Genomic DNA, 20,781 nt, shown 5'->3' on the forward strand with positions numbered 1-20,781 from the left:
ATTTTTTTGTTAATAGTGAAGTTCACTTGATTTGTTATACTACTATGTCTGTTATAAAAATATTTAAGTTATAATAATAAAGTGATGGAGACGATTTATTGTCATAGTTATAGGCAATAGGATAACATAGGAAAGTAAAAGTGGCAACATTTTATCGTCCTATTACGATATCAAGAACTGATTACCACACCCTAAAAAATCATAACTCTACTTTATAACAACTTGACAGAATTGGCAATGATTGGAAATAAGTACTAATAATTATAATAATAATGTTTACCTTATTTTAAATGGTAGGTAACCATAGTAACTATGCTTACTTACAGCCAGGGCACCGAAAAATATCTAAACTTTGTAATGTAACGCATATAATTTATTTTAATATTAAGTTTTTTACTATGAGCGTGCATGTATGATTTTCTTTTTTTAGAATACTGAAATAATGTTTTGGCTGTTGTCCTATTCAAATAACTAACGAAATGTTAACAGCCTAAACAAATTCTGGTCTCGTGATCTGAGGTTACATTTACTTTCAAACGATAAATTGCTATGTCATAGCAATTTAATTCAAAGTTTGGAAATAATGGTAATAAAATGTAAAATAAAAATTCCATTGTAGTAATTCTCAAAAGTTACTTTTTACCAATTTAGATTTATTAATTTAGTCTGCAGTTCAGTTTTAGTGCAGTTAGTCAATGGGAGAACTCTGTCACAATATAAAAAGATATTATACATATTGTGTTTTATATACTACGCTGTATACATGCTAGAACTCTGTTACAGCGAAATGGTTATCTTTAGCTTGATCGTAAAGTAAAACAAGAAAAGAACCCTATTTTATTTCATATTTTATGCCAAGCTGTATTGAGAAACCCTTTTGTATTGCACGCAGGTAGGTAGTAAATTTTCAATGGATGGCCGTCAAGGTGGCCCAAAGGGGAACAATAACCATCTTTATTTCAAAACACCACTAGAATAAATAATATTATAGTATATTTTGTAGAATTCATATTTCTGAATACTTAATTGTAATAATAAAATAATAATTAAAAATTGTAGACATGCACACCTACAATCTATCGTTAAATTACGTTTATTTAAATAAATTTTTTTACTTCAATGATATTTAAATTTATATTTGAATAATAAGTTTTTTTATGCTGTCTTTTCGTTTGTGCTAGTTAAGTATAAATGTATATTATATAATAAATTAATACGTTTTTTAATGTAAATACTTTATGGGGTATAATATTTATTAATAGATAGATTCTTTTAAAAGCAACCAATTAAGAAAAATATTAATGTTTTAGGAAATATTACATTATTTGTAGCACAAGTATTCTTAAAAATACTGGTTTACTATTCCACTCATCAAAGATTTAAATATTTTAAGTCTTATAACTTATTAACTACCTACGTCTTACATGTTTAAAATTTACTATAGAAATAAAAAATATGAAAATACATTATTTTCTATTAAAAATGTTGTTTTAATAACTATTTACAACTTAAAACTATCTAAAATAAATATTTCAAAAAATGTTAAGACATTTTCAGAAAATTTTTTTTAGTTTTAAGAGAAACACTGAATGTATATTTGAATGTTAGTTATAAACAAATTTTTAACGTTCATTTTAATAAAATGGACTATATTATAATAGATTACTAACTGTTAAAGTGCCTCCACTGGAAAGTATCTTTTTTCCGTATTTCCGTCACTCTCAACCATAAAATCTTTTATCACTTACACTTATTGTTTAAAATGTAACCGATTGTGAAAATTCATATTTTAAGTTAAAACAAAAGATACGTATAATTTTCATATATAACTGAGTAAAAGTGTTACTTGCTGGCTTTTCGAATATTGACAATAAAAAGTTATCTAATAAGATCGTCCATAATATCCTAGCTGAGAATTATTTTGAACAAAATTGAATTCGGATTAAATAAAAAAATCAATAAAATAAAAAAACATTACAGTATTGATTATTAAATCATACATCATTAAGGTATCAGGTAAAACTTTAAAATGAACAAATGCGAGTGCATATGTAAAATATATAATATTATATATTATGAAGACTTATAATCAGCAATTTCCGTGTATAATTAAAATTTTAACAGTATGAAAACCGCGAATTGGGTTTCGTTTCATTTGTAATTAGGTACCTATGTATACATTATGTGCGTATTATTAAAACGTGGAATTTATCATTCAAAAAGTTTATAGAGCTGTCTAGACCGTTTTTATGAGTACAACGACGACTCGTATGGGCGCGTGACGGACGAAATGTGTTGGGTTAGAAAAAATATATCACAGATTTGTCCGAAGGTCATAATATGACTTTCTTAGTGTTCTTTAAAAGTTTAAAAAACTTATATGTCTTATAATTATATTAAAAAATAATATAAAATTGAATGTCAATTTTTAAACTTTACCTATACGTAATAAATACCTACGTTTATGATGTTTGATAAAATGTGTTGACGTGTTTTTTTTCAATTGGGTTGTTTGATAAATTAAATTTTATTGTTATTGGGTTTAAAGGACTATAAACATTTTTACTATCAAATGGAAAAATGACGGGTGTGTAATTTGACCATAAACGAATGGTATTATATTAGTTTAGTCATATAGGTATTAAGGTATCTGTATTATATTATGTACCTATGCATTTTTTTTAACTAGGTTTATTAGACATTTATTTACACAGACATACGTTAATATAGACGTCAATGTGTAATAATTTATGTTTGAAATTGATACGCTCAATGATATTCATTTATCGGAAGTTGTTTAAATTATAAATTTCGAGTTATTTTCAATGAGCTATTTCCCAGAACCACGTATAATGTGAGTGGGTTAATAACAACACATGTGTAGCATATGCATAAAACGTGATTATAATATTATATTTTCATCAGGTAATTAATTTTGAATGTTTCAAATTTTATTGGAAATATTAAGATTTTTGCATTTACAGTTGAAATATTAAATAATATGTTTTATGAATACTTAATGTCTCGTTTTAATTATTCATAACATATACAAATTTAAAATACAGAAAAAAATGCGTCACAAAATAAATCCATTTTAAAATTTGATTAGATACACTCAATAAATATTTTTCTTTTTTGTCTAATGGAATACTAAATTTTATTTTTTTGCATGGATAAAATAAGCAAAATTGTATCATAATCGATTTACGTTTTTCACGTGTTTACTAAAAATAATATACACTTGTCTATTATGTTGAAGAATTGTCTATTATCTATTTAAAATATTTTTTATAAAACATTTGAATAGGTACCTAAATGATATTTACACTTTTTTTTTAATGATTTGTTTTGAATAGTTATTTACCAGAGAATATTATTGGATATGAGTAACTACCCTTATAGAAAACAACGAGCTTAACCATGTTCGAACTTTAAAATATGTAAAAATATGCACAGCAAATTAGTGTCGTTACAAGTATTGTAATGTTTTTGTTAATGTAGCGTGTTAGAAGAAAATATTATGCAGTCTTTAGATTTAAAATTTTAGTTATGGATTAATGTGCACATTAAATTAACTTTTCTACTTCATTTTTATATGACAGATGACCTGAATAATTTTAAACTTTATTTTACTATAATATTATGCTTATTTAACATTATATTAAAACGATTATTTCATACTAAAATTACTAAAAATGTAAGTTCTAAAGGAATAAGTAAAAATCATAATAAGATAGGTAAGTCTTGTAACACAGTAAATAGTTATTATGAAATTATTTTATGATACGCTTATTTTGCTTGATAAATAATCAATAATCATGAATGAGAATAATGATTTTATATTTTTTATGGGTTTTAAAATTATCACTTCTAATTTCTCAGCATTATTGAACAACCTAAATAATTTACATATTATTATAGTAAAAAAAAGGGACTTACAAGTTTCGGAAACTATTATTTAAACATTAAAAATATGCTTTGTTTTTCCATTAATCCAAAGTCCTTACTCTTAAAGGAAAATATATTAAAAAATATCTAATATTAAAAATTGGACGAGTTTCTATAGGTGTGAGTGATTTTATATTTGATAAGTCATTGCGTTCGAAATCGATTTTAAATAGATCCCGCAGTTAACCTTAAAGTGGTCATGATTTATTTCTCCGCAGTAGGTAATACTTTTGTAAAACTAAAAAAAAAATCTTTTTAAAGTACAGCATGTGTTTGATTTACTACCAATAAAGTTACCACACAAAACGTTTTAAGTTTTTTTCTATTTATCCAAATAGTGTTTTTAGAAAAATTCCGTAAAAACAGTGGGTAACCTAACTTTTTAGGAACTGGTTACTTTATAGTTTTTAGATACTTAAACCATTAGGAATCAAAAATAAAATATTTATAATTAATAATTAATTAATTGTATCATAAATTTATATACTAGGTATATAATAATATAATTTAATAGATACGCTGGGTGAGTTATTCAGTTGCTCGCAAATGACCCAGTACATTGTTTGTGAAACATTAAAATTAAATAAATATTTAAAAAGTGCATAAATTGTCATTTTCAATTATTGAATTGAATATTTATATAAATTATTGGTCTTATTTTAATTTTATTAAATCTGCATTACATTATTGTGTGTAACTATGAAGGACGTGGACTAGAAACGCTTTTAAAAACTGCGACGTCACGCCGCTTGGTAGTAATTCTTAATATAATAATAATAAAAGTATATTTTTGTTCTAATGAATAAATATTTACCTTAATATTATAAGGATAAAAAAATATATTTTATGAACTTTTTGGTTACATAACAATATGTTTTTATTATATTAATATTCAAAATTGTTTAAATTTCTAACAGATTTAAATTACTTTACTTTAAAAAAGCTAAATAAACAACCAAATAAACTATTAAAAACTCTTCTTATATTTAATAATATTATTGTAAAATATTTTTCTCAAATCATAAAAAATTTAAATAAAAATGTTTTAATTATGAATATGATAGTAATAAATTGTAAATTTACGATTAAATTATAGTTGATTTTCAAAAAAATAAAAATAAAATATTCAAGCTCAACTGAAGTTAATGGTTAGATAAGGTTGATTCTTTAGGTCATTTTCCGAGGTTTTTCCATTTAAAATTGTATTTGTTCAAATAAAGTATATAAAACGTAAGCTACCACCTGATTTTTTATCATCTAACTAACTATATATATATATAAAAAGAGGGGAAACGTGGTAGGGCCAATATAGGGCTTACCCTGTAATATCATGACAGTATAATTTATTTGTTTTTCACTTTATGGTTTTTATAATTTATTTCTGATTATGACGTTATAAATTATAAATTTATAATATGTATTATAATAAAAAACGCTAATAATACTAAAAAAAAAGATGAATATCATTATATACTATAACGAAATTAGACACCAAATATAATATAATGGCTTCAAAATTCCATAATGTCTAAAAGTACATTATTTATATTTTCCTAGCAACATTCTACAAGTAAAATAATGAAAATTAATCATCTATAATAATATAATTATGTAGGTATGTGTGTATATAAATCCTAATGAATCAATTTTTGGTAACTATATACCTACTATAATTTATAACTCAATTTTTTTAAAAAAAGTAAATTTTGTACAATATATAATACTTAAAATACTTTAAATACTTAAAATTTTAAATAATGCAAATATTTTATTAAAAATGTGGTATTATACTATTTGGTATTTAAATCGAAGTTTAACAATTAAACATAACGTCGTGTTCAAGGTGCAATTAATTATTAAAATATATTTTTTAATCAAAACTGATTATGTTCTGCTTTTATTTGACTTTTAAAGTGTTATTAACTTTAATCTAAAAACCATTAGAACTACAATTATACTAGAAGAATAATTGTGTAATTGAATTATTAAAACAGTAATAAAATTTAAAGTTTAAACGAATTACAAAAGTATACGATTTGGGGCTTTCGAAGGGTTGATATAGTCTTTGCAGACCATCGGGCGATTTAATAGCATTAATTATTATTGCTAGTTAAATGATTTTTCAGATTGAAAATACTAATACGTATTTAAAAATGACCAAAACCATTACCCCGAGCAGTCGTTTTACAGATAACTCATTAATATTAAATAATGTTTACGAAAATCCTAACTAGAAATATTGATTGTAATCAATAGTTTATTTTAACATACTGTTTTAAGCTTGCGTGTCGATATTTATGACCCATATACTAGTTATATTATATACCTATTTGTTCAACTTTTGGAAAAGTTGGTCTCTGTGTATGAATATTATAGAGGTAAGAACATATTGCTTCAAATTCCCTGGCACTCGAAAGATAACATAATAAAATAAAATACATATTTTATTTCTCCATGTTTTGTGATTTGAATCAATTCAAAATATTGATTTTGATGATTTCTCGTCAAGAGGGAGAAAAACTTTCTAAAAATTAAATTTATAACAGCATTTTGTTACCAATGTTTTATAACCAAATTTATAATCCTAGAATTTGTGACTATGTATTCACTTTGTTTGAAACAACATTAAACAATAAAATACATAGGCAGTTTTATTCAAAATTTCAATTTGAGTTTAAATTAATTTATATTCACATTAAGTTTTCTTGGAAAAAAAGTAATGGTTACTTTTTAAATTATGCATACATCTTTTTCCAACATTAAATAGTAGGTACTATATTAGGTACCACGTAATTATGTTTAATGTTTGTTATAATTTGATTTTAATTCCCTGTAAACAAAATGAATTAAATGGAGAGATGTTTTTAAAAATGTAATGCTTAGGTAACAGACTTAATTTTAGTTGTTAAACTTGCACATGTTTTTTGTTTTTATAATATTATATAATGTAAATATCAGTATTAAATATTAAAAGTTTCCTAAACGAGACCATTTTAGGGTTATTAAAAAAAAAAATAATACAAGTATTTACCTTAATAGATATTATACTAACTTTTGAGGTTGAAAGAATGATGGTCTCACGCTGAGTAAAACTATTTATGATGTTTTCACACTAACACGTTATGATCTATAGTATACATTTTATACTACATGTATTTTTTTATTAGCTAAGAATGGACTTCGTCCGTTATGCGAATATGTGTTGCGATAAGGTTTCTAGCGAATCATTCCGGTCACGTACGAGCTTTAGTAAGAAACTGAAATTTTTTTTATGTAATCCGTATTCATGTAAATAAATAAAAAAAAAAGAAACAATATCTTAACTCTTGAGTTATAAACTATTCGGCAATGGTCCAATAAGCGACCTAAACATACATTTTTGGCCCATTCACACCCACATATAGCTATTCAATTTATTTCTATTTATTTTTCTTGTCTTATAAAAATTCATTGTAATTTATATCATAAAAGCATCAAATTTATCAATTATAGTTTGCTTGTTTGGGAGAAGGGATCTCCACCACTTCTCTTTAAGTTGTATAGGTAATAATGAAGATGCGCCGTTTACTCTTATTCCCTATCTCTTTTCCAGTTATGATAGGGTTAGGTTAGTCAGTTAACCTAATTATTGGTAGGTACCTACTACCTAGTAACCTGGTGACATTGGTTATTGTTTTGTTAAATTGATTTATAGCGAGTGAGGTGACAATTAAAAATATAAAAACGCATATTATGTGTTATTAAATACAATTACGGCTCTAATTAGTTGACTATTGCTATTTTTATGGTATTAAATATCGTTTTGTCCGTTTATTTTGTTTCAATCACTTTATAAGACTGTAAGTTTTTTAAATAAATATATTGCATTGTTGATTTCAATTAGAGAAAATTTTAAATTTAAATTTTACTTGCATAAGTTATATTCCTATACAAATGAATATCATTTAGAGGTATTAGAAAATGTACAAAGTTCCAGTTACTACTTTTAATTTATTTGTCAAACCTATTTATCCTATTTAAAAGACGTGAAAGTCAACAATGTAATTCTAAATAAATATTTGAATTATTCTTTTTCCGTCTTATTTGCAGAGTTATTGTCTGCTTTAGTTTAATCCAGTTCAATAAAGAAACGTTTTCAACAATATAAATTATGCTAATTATTTAAAGAGCATAGTCCTATGTAAAATAATAAAATATCCTATTTAAAAATGCTCGTTGTGCGTGTGGTATATATTATATTGTAATGTTTAGAACAATCTAATTAACAAAATATAATGTACATAACTATAATTAAATTGTAATTTATTGTAAATATTGTAACTAATTGTAATCTATTATACAAGTAGATAATTGTTATTAATGTCTTTGCAGGCGAATTGTTATGCATTATGATAATCAATATTTTAATGTTAAAACTAAATATTGTAACATGTTTGTCATAGAGAATTATATTACAGCATAAAAAAATAATAGATAACACAGATAGAAAATTTAATAAGTTTCAAAAGTATTATTAGTAGGAATATAAATATTTTTATTTGTGAATATAAAACGGTGTTAGCTAAATAAAACCCAGTTGAGGAGGGGGGTTGTTCTATTCACTACACCATGGTTATTGTCTATTTGACAGAGGGTATTAATGGAAAATGCCTCGAGCCTCGATTTTTTTCTGGGTAACTACCAAAATTTATTTATTTTTCTAATGGATTTTTAAAAACTATTAAAACGAATTTAATATTATATTATATTATATTATATTATATTTTTATTTTATATTATTGACTGTAACGTAATAGGTAGACATGAAGTAACTTATTTTATTTATTTTTAAATATCAATGTGAAGATGTGATTTTTTTCATATGTTTTATGGTATAACATGAATTAGATATTTGAGGGGATACGGAATAAAAATTTATTAGATCCAAAGGCCAACAGTATTTTCTGCTCTGAGTTCTCAAAATTCTAAATACCTAATAAACTTATATTATCATACTTTGTTCACGTATACGACATGGGCGACTGCGTACGTAGAGCTCGATACGTCTACACGAATCGGCGGCGATAACACAACGGAAATCGTTAAGGGAGGCGTTATATCTTATTTCGTATGCAGCGCACGACAACGAAAAAGACGTCCGCCGCAATAATAACGTGAAATGGGACTGGCAGTAAAAATATATTATCTCGTCGGCCTTGGTAGGGGTGGGCCGTGTGTGTGCCAGCAGCAGCATCAACGACAACAATAATAGAATAATGGCGTTCCGGTTCCCCGAAATGAAATCAGCGCGGGAAATGTAATATTATAGTAAAACGTAGGCAACGGGTGTTAGGTTTTATTTTCCTGGGTTTGTGCGGCGACGATATGTTCGAAAGAGAATCGATCGAGTTCGTAGATGACCATTCGTCGAAATTATAAATCCAAGTCAAACAAAGACCGAGCATAGTACATAATCATAATAAAATATTGTTTTATTATTATTATGTTATTGTCTTGCGTGGAAGTATTATTATTATTATTGGTGGTGGTCCTTGCGCGACCTTACGGGATCGGCCGATAATTTAGTGGAAGAAAATTCCTCGAAATATATCCGACAAATTATTTAATTTAAGTTCTACGAGTATTGAATAGGTAAATAAATATATTTTTTTAATTGAAAAAGATCGTAGGTGGGACTTAATATCCTTCTCAAAGTTCTAGAGTGGCGCAATTACGGGGGTGCCAACGGTGTTTACTAGTTGCGGACAAAGTATTAAAAATCATGTGAATTGTGGACAAAATTTAAAAAGGTAACATACGAAATGCGGACAAATATATATCATATTAATTTCCAATTATTATTTCTAGTATAATGATTGCGGACGTTGGGCAGTTATTATTTATTTTGATATCTACGATTATTGGACTGATTATTTATCAACAATAGTATTGTGTCAGTGTTTTTGGGACGGCAGCCTAAATTAAAAGATTTATTGCATATATTGTAATATTTAATGCAGTCATTAGTTTTAACTAAAGTATATAGTGATAGCATTGATTATAGAATAGCCTATTCTATAATGAATTGGTATTAGGGGTGAAATGAGAAACTTTTAAAAAATATTAATTTTCGGGCTATCATTTTTGTTATCTAATGAAGGGGATGAAAGATTTTTCTTCAAAAAGTCTATAATACTATAACTAGTATGTAGCCGACGCCAAGTGGTGGTGCTTCAGATAGCTGGTTTAAATGTTTTTTTCTTATTTTTTATTTTGATTGTTTAATATTATATACTATTATTGTGGTAAATAAGTGACATAACATCATCCTGTCGAGAATATTGGAATATTTTAAAATTATGCCACCGGTTAATCACCAATTGTTAAAAAAAAGTAGGTACAGGTTATATCAAATAAATAAGTAATGAAGAAATATTTCCTAACCTTTAAAAATTAATGCAAGTTGCATTAATTACCAAAGCGAGTTCATTAACATGTGAACATAGTTCACCTCGAGAAAGATCAAAAAATTAGGTCAAGAATTAAGAAGTAAATATACATATGGTAAAGCGAGGTTTTGCCAATATTGATCAAAAAGTTACAATCAACAGATTAATATCATATAATACAAAACAAAATTTAAATTTTAGCACTAAAATATTTAAAAACTACGAGTATACTTTGTAATCGAATTATATATTTAAAGACGATCGGAGAATTTGAATAATTGGTTACGTAGAAGAATGACGTGGTTGGCAGTGGTGGTGTGGCGTTTTAAGGGAAATCGAAGTGAAAGACTTAAATATGTAAATTAAAAAAAGGTAGAATCACAAGCATACTGCAACCGTATATTACGCGAGGGACGTGGATGAAGTAGTCGTTAGCAGTCAAAGTGAGAGGGTCTTCAGTCATCAATTACGAGTGTGTTTAATATATAAATATTTTTTAATAATTTTACAAGAAATATGGCAATGTTTATTGTTAGTATTTATAAAAATGTTATAAATATAATGAGATGATTTTCAATATTTCTAGGTAGTTCCATTAGAATTTAAAAGTAAGTGATTTTTTGTGATATTTATGTGTACCTATGTCATATGTTTATGTCATTATATTACAAGTTTATTTATAAATAAAAAGATATATATTATAATAAAGGTAATATGTATTCCATTATGTAATATTTGCGTATAGTGTATCATGTGTTCTTGTTTGTGTATTAAGTTAAATGTATGCATACATTTTTTTCAGTTAAATAAAGCCTTTTACAAATTAGGTTTCGGCCATTGGATAATTAAATGCAAATCGTTTGTTAAAAATGAAAAACAAACTATATGATATTCGTAAAAATGATTTAAATAGTACTACGACACTAATGTTTAATTCAGGTGACATTTATTTTTACAAATGAGCATGATCACGAATGACAAAAAACAAAAATAAATGTAAAATTATATATACGTATTTTTACAGGGCTTGGAAAAAAACCGTTTTTATCGAAAACTACGTTACGCGTAATAATATGTACCCACGTTAAAAAAAATAATAATAATAACAATGAACATTACGAAAACTAACTTTAAAGGTTTTTCTAGCAAATAATAACAAAAAAAAAAAAAAAAAATGGAATATGTATAATAATAAAGTTAAGTTGTAGGCACTTATATTATTCAATGTGATTTCGAGTGAGCATTGTCTAGTAGTGTTTTCGTTAAAGATTGTCAAAATACAAGTTCTCGAATAACTTAACACAGAAGAAAAAAAAATATATATATAAATGTAAAGTAAGGGCCATTAATGTGAAAACTATGGAGTTCCGTAATGTTATTGCAAATATTTGACGTTGTTTTTATTTATGTACTATTAATGATTTTTTTATGTCCTTTAGAGTTTTCCAGTCAATTAACTTCATTTCTAAAAATTTGAGATGAATTTTTCTTCTCTCAAAATTAAAATCTAAGGTTATTAAATACTGAAATATTTTTGACATTTCAAAGTATATTATAGAAATATAAAATTAAAACACAATTTGAAATTAAATTAACAACGTAAATATTAAGAATTGTTTTATGAGCAAGAATTCATTACATGACTGAAATCTATATATAGGCTATGATATTATTAACTAAACCTATTGAACTATTATAAAACGATAGATGATAAATGTAATTATTCATCTGTTATATATTTTTGTGGGTTATTAATAATATCATATAGTCAACGATAATAAATCACCGAACAAAAAGGTAACATGCAGCCTTGACATCTGGGTGATAAAAACAAAAAATATGACGGAGCAATTAAAATTAATTATTGCAGACCTATTCATGGATTTATAATATAGCTAATAAATATTTTATTTAAAAATAATTCCCGACTCGGATTCGTACATAAAGCGTCTCCGGTTAATTAGCATATTTTTCATTAGTGATTTGAATCGAGAATTGTCTCGATTTATTTTCTACGGAAATGTCTTCTATAGTACAATAAAAATAATACTTTAGTGCGTGTGTTTTGTAATAAATAAAATCATATTATAATATTGTCAATATTGACTCTATATATAATCTATAATAAAATGGCAAAATCATAAAAATTTAAATTGTGTATAATGTTAAAAACAAATAGAATTTTATTTAACAAAAAAAATTTAAAAAAAATGAATACCTATTAGTATTTATTTAATATGCTTATATCAACCCGTACAGGCAACTACATATTATTTTATAACTGAAATTCATATTTACTTAATATTCATTATTATTGTAGACACCGGAAAGTTTTTTTTTCAACATTTTGTATTATGTCATCTGTTAAAATTATAGAATTAAGCTTAAATGGTAAGTAAGACAAAATAGTGACAGAATATACAGAAAGAAGAGGCAGTAGAGATACTTCAGTATTATAAACGCCTGAAAGTAAAATATTATTTTTGATTATCGACAAGTCTCTGTAAAATTTTAGACGTATTATACTATGTATTTTATCATTCAGAAGCGAAAATAATTTTTGTTGTGCTATGTTTTCCAAGTAGTGAATTTTGTTGTTATTTAATAATTTAATGTGTTTTTTCAATACCTGTATAACGATGGATAAGGGGTACAAATATGACTAAGAAATAATAATGTTAAAAATATTCGACGATTTATAATACATGTTGTTATGAGTATGCCCTAGACACATTAACAAATAAAAATTACTGAAATATTGCTATACTAATTTCCTATATACGAAAAATGTATAAATTCAATAATTTAATATGTGTAACAAAATATCCAACCGTCAAAATCGCATAGATTTAGGTCACATGAATAATATTCAATATTAAATTACTCTGCAAGTCAATGCAAATCGGCTTGTACATTTTTACCTCCGTAAAAAAATATGTAGGTATTTTATGATTGTTGACACTTTTTCATTTGAATATAGTAAATATTATTCTGTCAGTAAGTTGGTACCTAATAAACCTCTATTTTATTTTCAAAAAAATGTGAAAATGATTCAAAATTATATTATTAATATTTAAATTTAATTTAATATTCTTCTTCAGTATCGTTTCTATTTAGAAAACATTATTATTTAATTTAACAATAAATGTGTATGTGAATCAAATAATATATATTCATTCAAAAATATTTGTATAAATAAATTTAAGTTTTCTCTAATTTTGTATTGACTTTTTAATGAAAGTAAAAAAATTGTTTTAATTTAAATATAGTCGATTTTTGATAGTTAAAAACTTTATACGAACACAATCAAAATGAAAAAATTATGTATTATTTATATTAAAGGAAAAAAAATACGCTGATGCCTCAAACAATATTTACAGATTTTGAATTCTAATGTCTGCAGTAATATTATAAAAAAACTAACTTTCAGGCGGTCAATGCTTTTGCCTGGACACAAATTCGACGACAAAACTGAAAACTAACCGAAAAGTATTGGTAACCTTGCTAGTGCTTACTTATCGGTACTTTTTTTTCTCATTCATATTATTTTTAAATATGTTTTATTTTTAATAAAACTTTCCGTATTTTGTAATGTTAGACAACTCTAAGCATAATTTATTATATTATATGGTAGTTTAAAATACTGCTGGAAATGCGCTATATTGTGTGATGGTTAAGTTTTTAACGAGTTCATTTAAATGATTCTATGAATTGCGTGGCGTGTATTTTTAACTGTGTTTATTTTTCATTTTCTAGCTCATGTTTAAAGAAATGGCCATGAATGTTATGTAAATTTGTCAAATTTAATCTAGAGAATAACTTGTTATAAAAAAACTAAAAAACTTTAGTTTTCATTTAGATTTTTGTTTTATTTTTATATAATTATAATTCAATTGGAATTATACAGGTACTTATACACTGGACCTTTTATTTAAAAAATAAATTGTCTCTTAAATATTTCTGATATCATTAACTACATAATAGACTAATGTTTAGAAGTATCTGAGTTTAGAACATGATTTATTTCAAAACAATAATGGCAAGTCCGAATTGTTACTAACCTTAAATTGTAATTAATGTTTGCCATTAGTATTAATTATTGATACGTTGACTGTAGTCGTTTATATGTACAGATGGTTTCATACGAATTGATTCCCCAAACTAAATTAATTGAATCTTAATAAATAAAACCGACTGTAACAGTTGAGTCATAGAAAACATTTTTTATTGTTCCTTTATGAATTTTAAGAATTTAAAATAATATTATGGACCTTATTAGTGCTCTTACAGATAATTTTGTTATTGAAGAACATCTGCCAAGGTGTAACTTTTTCCTGTCAAACTTTAAACCATCAATTGATAAAACATCAATATAATTCTTATCAAGCTCTGCTCTTGCTTTATCGTTTACAAATAAAAATTTGTAGCAAGTACATTAAATGAAAAATTCACTATGATTGAATAATTCAAATTAAGTATAATATTAAACAAGTTTAAACGATCTCATGTAATTTGTTCATTTTATATTTACAATAAATTGTAATAAACCATTCAATTTAAAATAACTATTGGTTGATGTGTAAGCAGTTTAATATTTTTTGACCCAAGGTAAATAATTAGGTATTTTCTAGACAGTAAAAATGTTTTTATTTTGAAAAACGTATGTTGGAAATAATGTAATTTAAACCACTCGATGCTTATATAATAAATATATTATATAATGATATGAAAAGTGGAATAATAAACGAGGATAAAATAAATAAGTGTAAGGGTATAAATGCATAACAAAATAATTGGGAAGAATAATATGACATACGTATAGGGACTAGGGGACTTGCGTTATACAATTTCAAAAAAAAAAAAAATTAATATTTAATTTGACAGCGACTTTGTGACAGGCATATTATAGAAATGAGAATAGTAATGTATGTATAAATTATGATTAAAATAGATGGTAGAGTAGATAACAAGCACAGAAGACATGTATATATATTATATAGGCTTATTTACAAATATTTTCAGTAAAATATATTTCAAAAAAATAACACAATATTATACCTTATACTTCACGTAAAAGTAATGACGCGTAGCTTGTGGTTGAGCGTTTAAAGTTCGAATTACGACTTACAACCAAGAACGGAGATAGAGATTAGAGCCGTCATATTTTAATGTGACGACTGATAACGAACGATGATTGTTATTAAATTGTGTATTATACCTATATAACGCTTGGTCTTAGAGCTCTGCATGATTAAATTGTATTTAATCAGCTAGTGGCGTTTTGGGGTCTTCAGATTGGGGAAAAATGATTATTTTTACTAAAAATACATTCATGATCAAAAAAATGTATATTATCAATATGATTTTGACTTTTAATTAATAATATGTACATAAAAAAAGCAATTAAAGTATAAAAATAAAGGCTTTTAGAACTATAAATATTTTTTAACTTATGTATGAAATTCATAAGCGCACTGGGAGGATCGCCTTGTCACCCCTCTCCCACCAGGGACATGCCCAGCTCATCCAAAACGGTAGCTCACCCGAAGCACGTTGAACGTCCGCTTTTTTTATTCAGTACGGTCAATTTATCCTAAACTTGTCAGTCGACATCCTGTTCTAATTGGTGCATTTTGGTGTTAAGTGACACGTCATTTTTCACAGTTTATTTTGTATACAACAACCAGGTGTGGCAGTTATGACGGTAACTATTGGTAATTTAACAGTGGTTTGAATGAAAGGCTTATTTAAGCTACAGCACGATATACGTACAAAGTACCTGTTTATGTGTTTTATAAAATACAATTCTAACTTTTAAGTTGCTTTTATGTTTTAGAACTCAATTATTAATTGACTCCAGTATGAGGTATCTTAAACGGGTTATTTTCCTGCTGTATATTGAAAAAAATGCTGTAAATCCTATTGATAATCGCTTGCTTTGACGTACAACCCGAATTTTATCTAGATAATAATTATAAATAAAGACATTTAAAAATAACTTCTTTTGTAGTAAGATGTTGACTGAAAATGTAATATTCATTTAATGTTTAAAATATACTATTAAAACATAAAATACAACAGTATTCTTATAATACATTTTTTAATATTTATATTTAATAACTATATTGCTATAGCAAGACAATTCTAGTATACTATAAACATTTGAGATAGGTATTTGTAAAATTACCATTTGTTCCCAATAGTTTAGTGAAGTTAGTTGTTACAATAGAGGTTACGCGATATTGAGAAAAAACTGTGTCTCAGCTAACCTCCTCCCAAACCTACTTCTAGATCAGCTCCCGTTTTGTGTGAATAGCAATATAAGATAGAGTTAAAAACAATAGTTAAAATCTATTATATGAACAAACAAATAAAAAATTACGATTTCCTTCAAACCATTATATTCAAATGTTTGGTGGAAACTATTTTTTTTTCGTAGTTTGTGTATCTATTATATTAGATAAGAAAGTGGAATACGAATATATATATATACACGTGTGTGTGTGTGTATCTACTCGTATTTATGGGTAAAACAAAAACAAGAGTGGAATGTGTTTTTCCTCAATACGACTTAACAATTGTAGTTTGGATAATTGGAACTTTGTTGTCCAGCCCGCGTGTAATATAGCCATCGCAAACATCTTAAAACAATAAAGACAGACCCAACATAAGATATTATTATAGTTTTTATTTGATCGTATGTAGTCATTCCTTGCTGAGACTTCATCTATCGAAATAATAATATTGAGTATTGAAACGTAGTCGAATTCCAACACTTGAATCGCAGTCATTTGTGCGTTGTGCCGGAGGAGTAAAATTGTGCATATTATATTATTTTATCATATACTATAATATATTAATATCTTATGTTTGTTAATGAAGTCGAATCGACGTCCGAATGATCGGACAGAGATGTAGATGTCTATACAGAATCATAAATTATAGGGCGTTGTTTTGAATTGATTTTACTCAAATACGTGGTCTAATGCGTTATTAAAAATGTATAGCCCTGTTAAAAATGTTATCAATATGAATCAATCTTAAAGAAAACAATAACGACAATTTCCTATGAAAAAAAAATTATTTATTTATTAATTAAATTAATAAATGCTTAAAAATTTAACTAACATAAAATATGATTAGCAAATATACCTAAGGGTGTATGATTGTCCCTATCATCCCTATAAAATACACCACTAACACAGGACTATCAGAAGTACATAATATTGTTATACCAATTTAGTAAAATTAATATATTATTATATGTGTATAATATACTGTATATTATAATATGGATTTTATAATGCTATGCGAAAATTTGAACGTTGAACATTTGAATAATTGTTATGATTTATTATATTTAGTGTAGCGGAATAGACGAAACACATATTTATATGATAATATGAAATGTTTAATATTCCTTATATGTAATAATGAAATAGTCGTAAATATTAAACTACCTATATTTTTTAAGTTTTAAATTATATCGTTTTAAAACAATGATAATATATTTATATTGTAGATCAGATATCAGATATGAAATAACCAATGTTTAAGATATCTAATTAAGTTAAAAAAATACTTTATTCTTTTTAATTAAAATGTAGAGGTACCTATTATAAATAAAATATTTTCTCACAAGTTGGAGATTTAATATCATTTTACTGAATAAACTATTAATTTCAATAAATTGTTATACCTAACTTATTAATATTATTATGTCATATAAAAAATTAATATAATGACCACAGAGAAACCTACCTAGTCCTCAGTGAAAATCTGTGTGGTTATAATATTAACCTTTAGACATATACTAATAGATTGCTATCAATGACAGAAAAAAATATAATATCTCACCTAATAGGTATGGACGAAACATTAGGACCAGGCACGGAAACATTACAAATATTATGATAACCTTCAAAAGAAAGATTGACCTGTATAATAAAATTCAGAAAGCTTAGCTGTATGTTTGTATTATAATATTACTGCGAAGTTTATGTATTGTATATATTTATTTAACTTCTATATGAATTTATAATGATTATATTATGTATGTACAATGATTTAAAATCAAAAGAATAATAACTTTTTTCAGTTCAATAAAAAAAAATTAATATCTTATTATAATTTTATATTAAATCTTATATATTTTTTTATAAAATATGTTGTATAGTATATAAAGTGCTGATTGTTCAATATCTAAAGTTGAATTTATTAATAACCAATAATAAAAATAAATATTTTCTATTAATATGTATACATTTTATAATTATTTTTGAATTTGTAATATAATGTTATACTTACTACCTAATGAGCTTTTATAAAACTTTATATTTACGAACTAAATTAATTGGTTGATCGCGAAAAATGTGTTAAATCTAATTATTATAATGAATATAAGACAAAATAATGGTTTTTATTTTTAAAAAGAAAAAAAATATATATATTTTTTTATGACACGATAGTATCATATTTCATTTGAAATAAATGAAAAATATTTTTTAATACATTTTGACATGGTAGGTTGCAATAGAAATTTACACTTTATTCACTCTTTCAAAATTTTTTTTATGTATTTGTACAGCAAAATTCGTATCTATACTTCTATAGTATTATTTATTAAATAATTATAGTGTTCACGTTCATTTTTATAGTCATATGAATATTTCATTACGTACCTATTTCGTACACAGTGATAGCCACTGCTATTTTTTCTAGATACATATCTACTTAAACCTTATACTTAAGTACAGTGATAATATTAAAATAAATATTTTCAAACACAGTATATTAACATGTTTATAATATTTACATTTTAAAACGATTTAATCAAATTATATGATGTATTGTATTATTATACATTATAATATCTAAAATATAGGTTTTAGGGGCGTATCCAAGGAGTGGTTTTCAGAATGTAGGTAGTTCATTGAAATTTTAACATTAAATATGTTTTAATATATATAATATGATATTTAATTTAATATCATAATTAAAATTAAGTCTAATAAAAAAAAATTTCATATAGGTATTAAATATTATAATAAAAGGTTAATATGTAATATATATTTGTAATTTTTAAAAAGCTTATAATTTTGAAGTTAATATAAATATATGTATATATATTATAACGTACGTGTTGTCTTAGATAATGTTCCCAATTAATATGCTCTAATATTAAAAGCAACAATATAGTTGAATGAAATATTCTGAATGTAAAATAATATTTATATTATGCTGTGTTATGCATCAATGAGTCGGACACAATAACACGTGTAGGACACAACTAGATACGTCTTAAATAAGAAATTATAATATTGATATACCTATCGGTTATCTAGATATTTGCATATATTATCAGATATCAGTGTTGTAATATACAGTTTTAACAATGAATGTTGGTTTGATAATTTAATGGATTAAACTTTATTCTAATACGGATTTAATTTATAACCTAAATACTAAACTAAGTTACCATATTTTATTACATACATTTGCTAGGTTTGTGACTTTATAGTTTATGCTTATACATAAAATATATTTATTAGTTATCTATTGGTTATGAAGTCAACTTAACGTATAGTTGTAAAATGATATCAAATAAAAAAAGTAATTATTATTGAGTACTTATTGAATTTTTCCTTTCTCTTTTAACACATTTTTGGTCAAGCTATTTATAAAACTATCGAGTATTATTGCGTCATATATGACATTATGACGTATTGAACGAACTACAAAATATACTTCTGTTATACGAAATACATGTTCACCAATTTATGGTTAGTTTTTCTATAAATGTACAGAACCAGATTGTTTGAAAAATAATGAAGAATTTTCATATTTGATGGCCGAGTAAAATGGTTCTAATAATAATATTATTTTACTACAATATGTGGTTCAGAAATGGGAGCTTCTATGCAATTGTTTCAATTGTTAAACTGGAGAAGATTTCTAAACGTAAAATGCAATTTTTCACGAATAAAAGAAGAAATAAAAAGTAAGGAATCGTTTTTATCGTAGTTTTTACCACACTATTTTTAAGAAAAAAATCCAATAAATTTAAAATTACATTTCACGTTTTACACAGAGATGAAAACTATAGTAGAGAAAAACTGCAGTTGTACGTTTTCTCTTAATCTAAAAACATAGCGTTAAAGTTCAAACTAAAGAATCGCTTCTCTTTTTAAAAGTCCAAGAGGAGAGCAAACAGCAACTTGTAAAACGGATCTTCTTTCTGTTTTGTCATTTTTATTTTCATAAAATGTATAGTTATTATTTAGCCAAGTGTTCGTTTTATCGGTCTCTAAACTTGACACTTTTTTTTCTGGGAATTTATTATTTTAAGTGCACCCAAACATTATACGTAGGTTTGCTTCTTTGTGCTTAATTATATCGGATATTC

The 20,781-nt window shown here is 25.1% G+C and overlaps 1 protein-coding gene across 4 annotated transcripts in view; it reads right to left on the reverse strand.

Annotated features, from left to right (window-relative positions):
* The window catches only part of LOC114128526 (leucine-rich repeats and immunoglobulin-like domains protein 2), a 109,783-nt gene that overhangs the window by 31,980 nt on the left and 57,022 nt on the right, over positions 1 to 20,781 (reverse strand). The window contains exon 1 of one of the 4 annotated variants that reach the window (XM_050198575.1): positions 7,001 to 7,157. The exons of 2 other annotated variants lie outside the window; for them this stretch is intronic. The gene's annotated coding sequence lies outside the window, so the exon portion shown is untranslated. Of the gene's footprint in view, positions 1 to 6,979; positions 7,158 to 20,781 lie in introns of those variants that run through there. One more of the 4 variants, XM_050198576.1, reaches the window with a different exon arrangement.

This window comes from Aphis gossypii, chromosome 1, assembly GCF_020184175.1.
Source record: "Aphis gossypii isolate Hap1 chromosome 1, ASM2018417v2, whole genome shotgun sequence".
In the NCBI taxonomy this organism is placed as follows: Eukaryota; Metazoa; Arthropoda; class Insecta; order Hemiptera; family Aphididae; genus Aphis; species Aphis gossypii.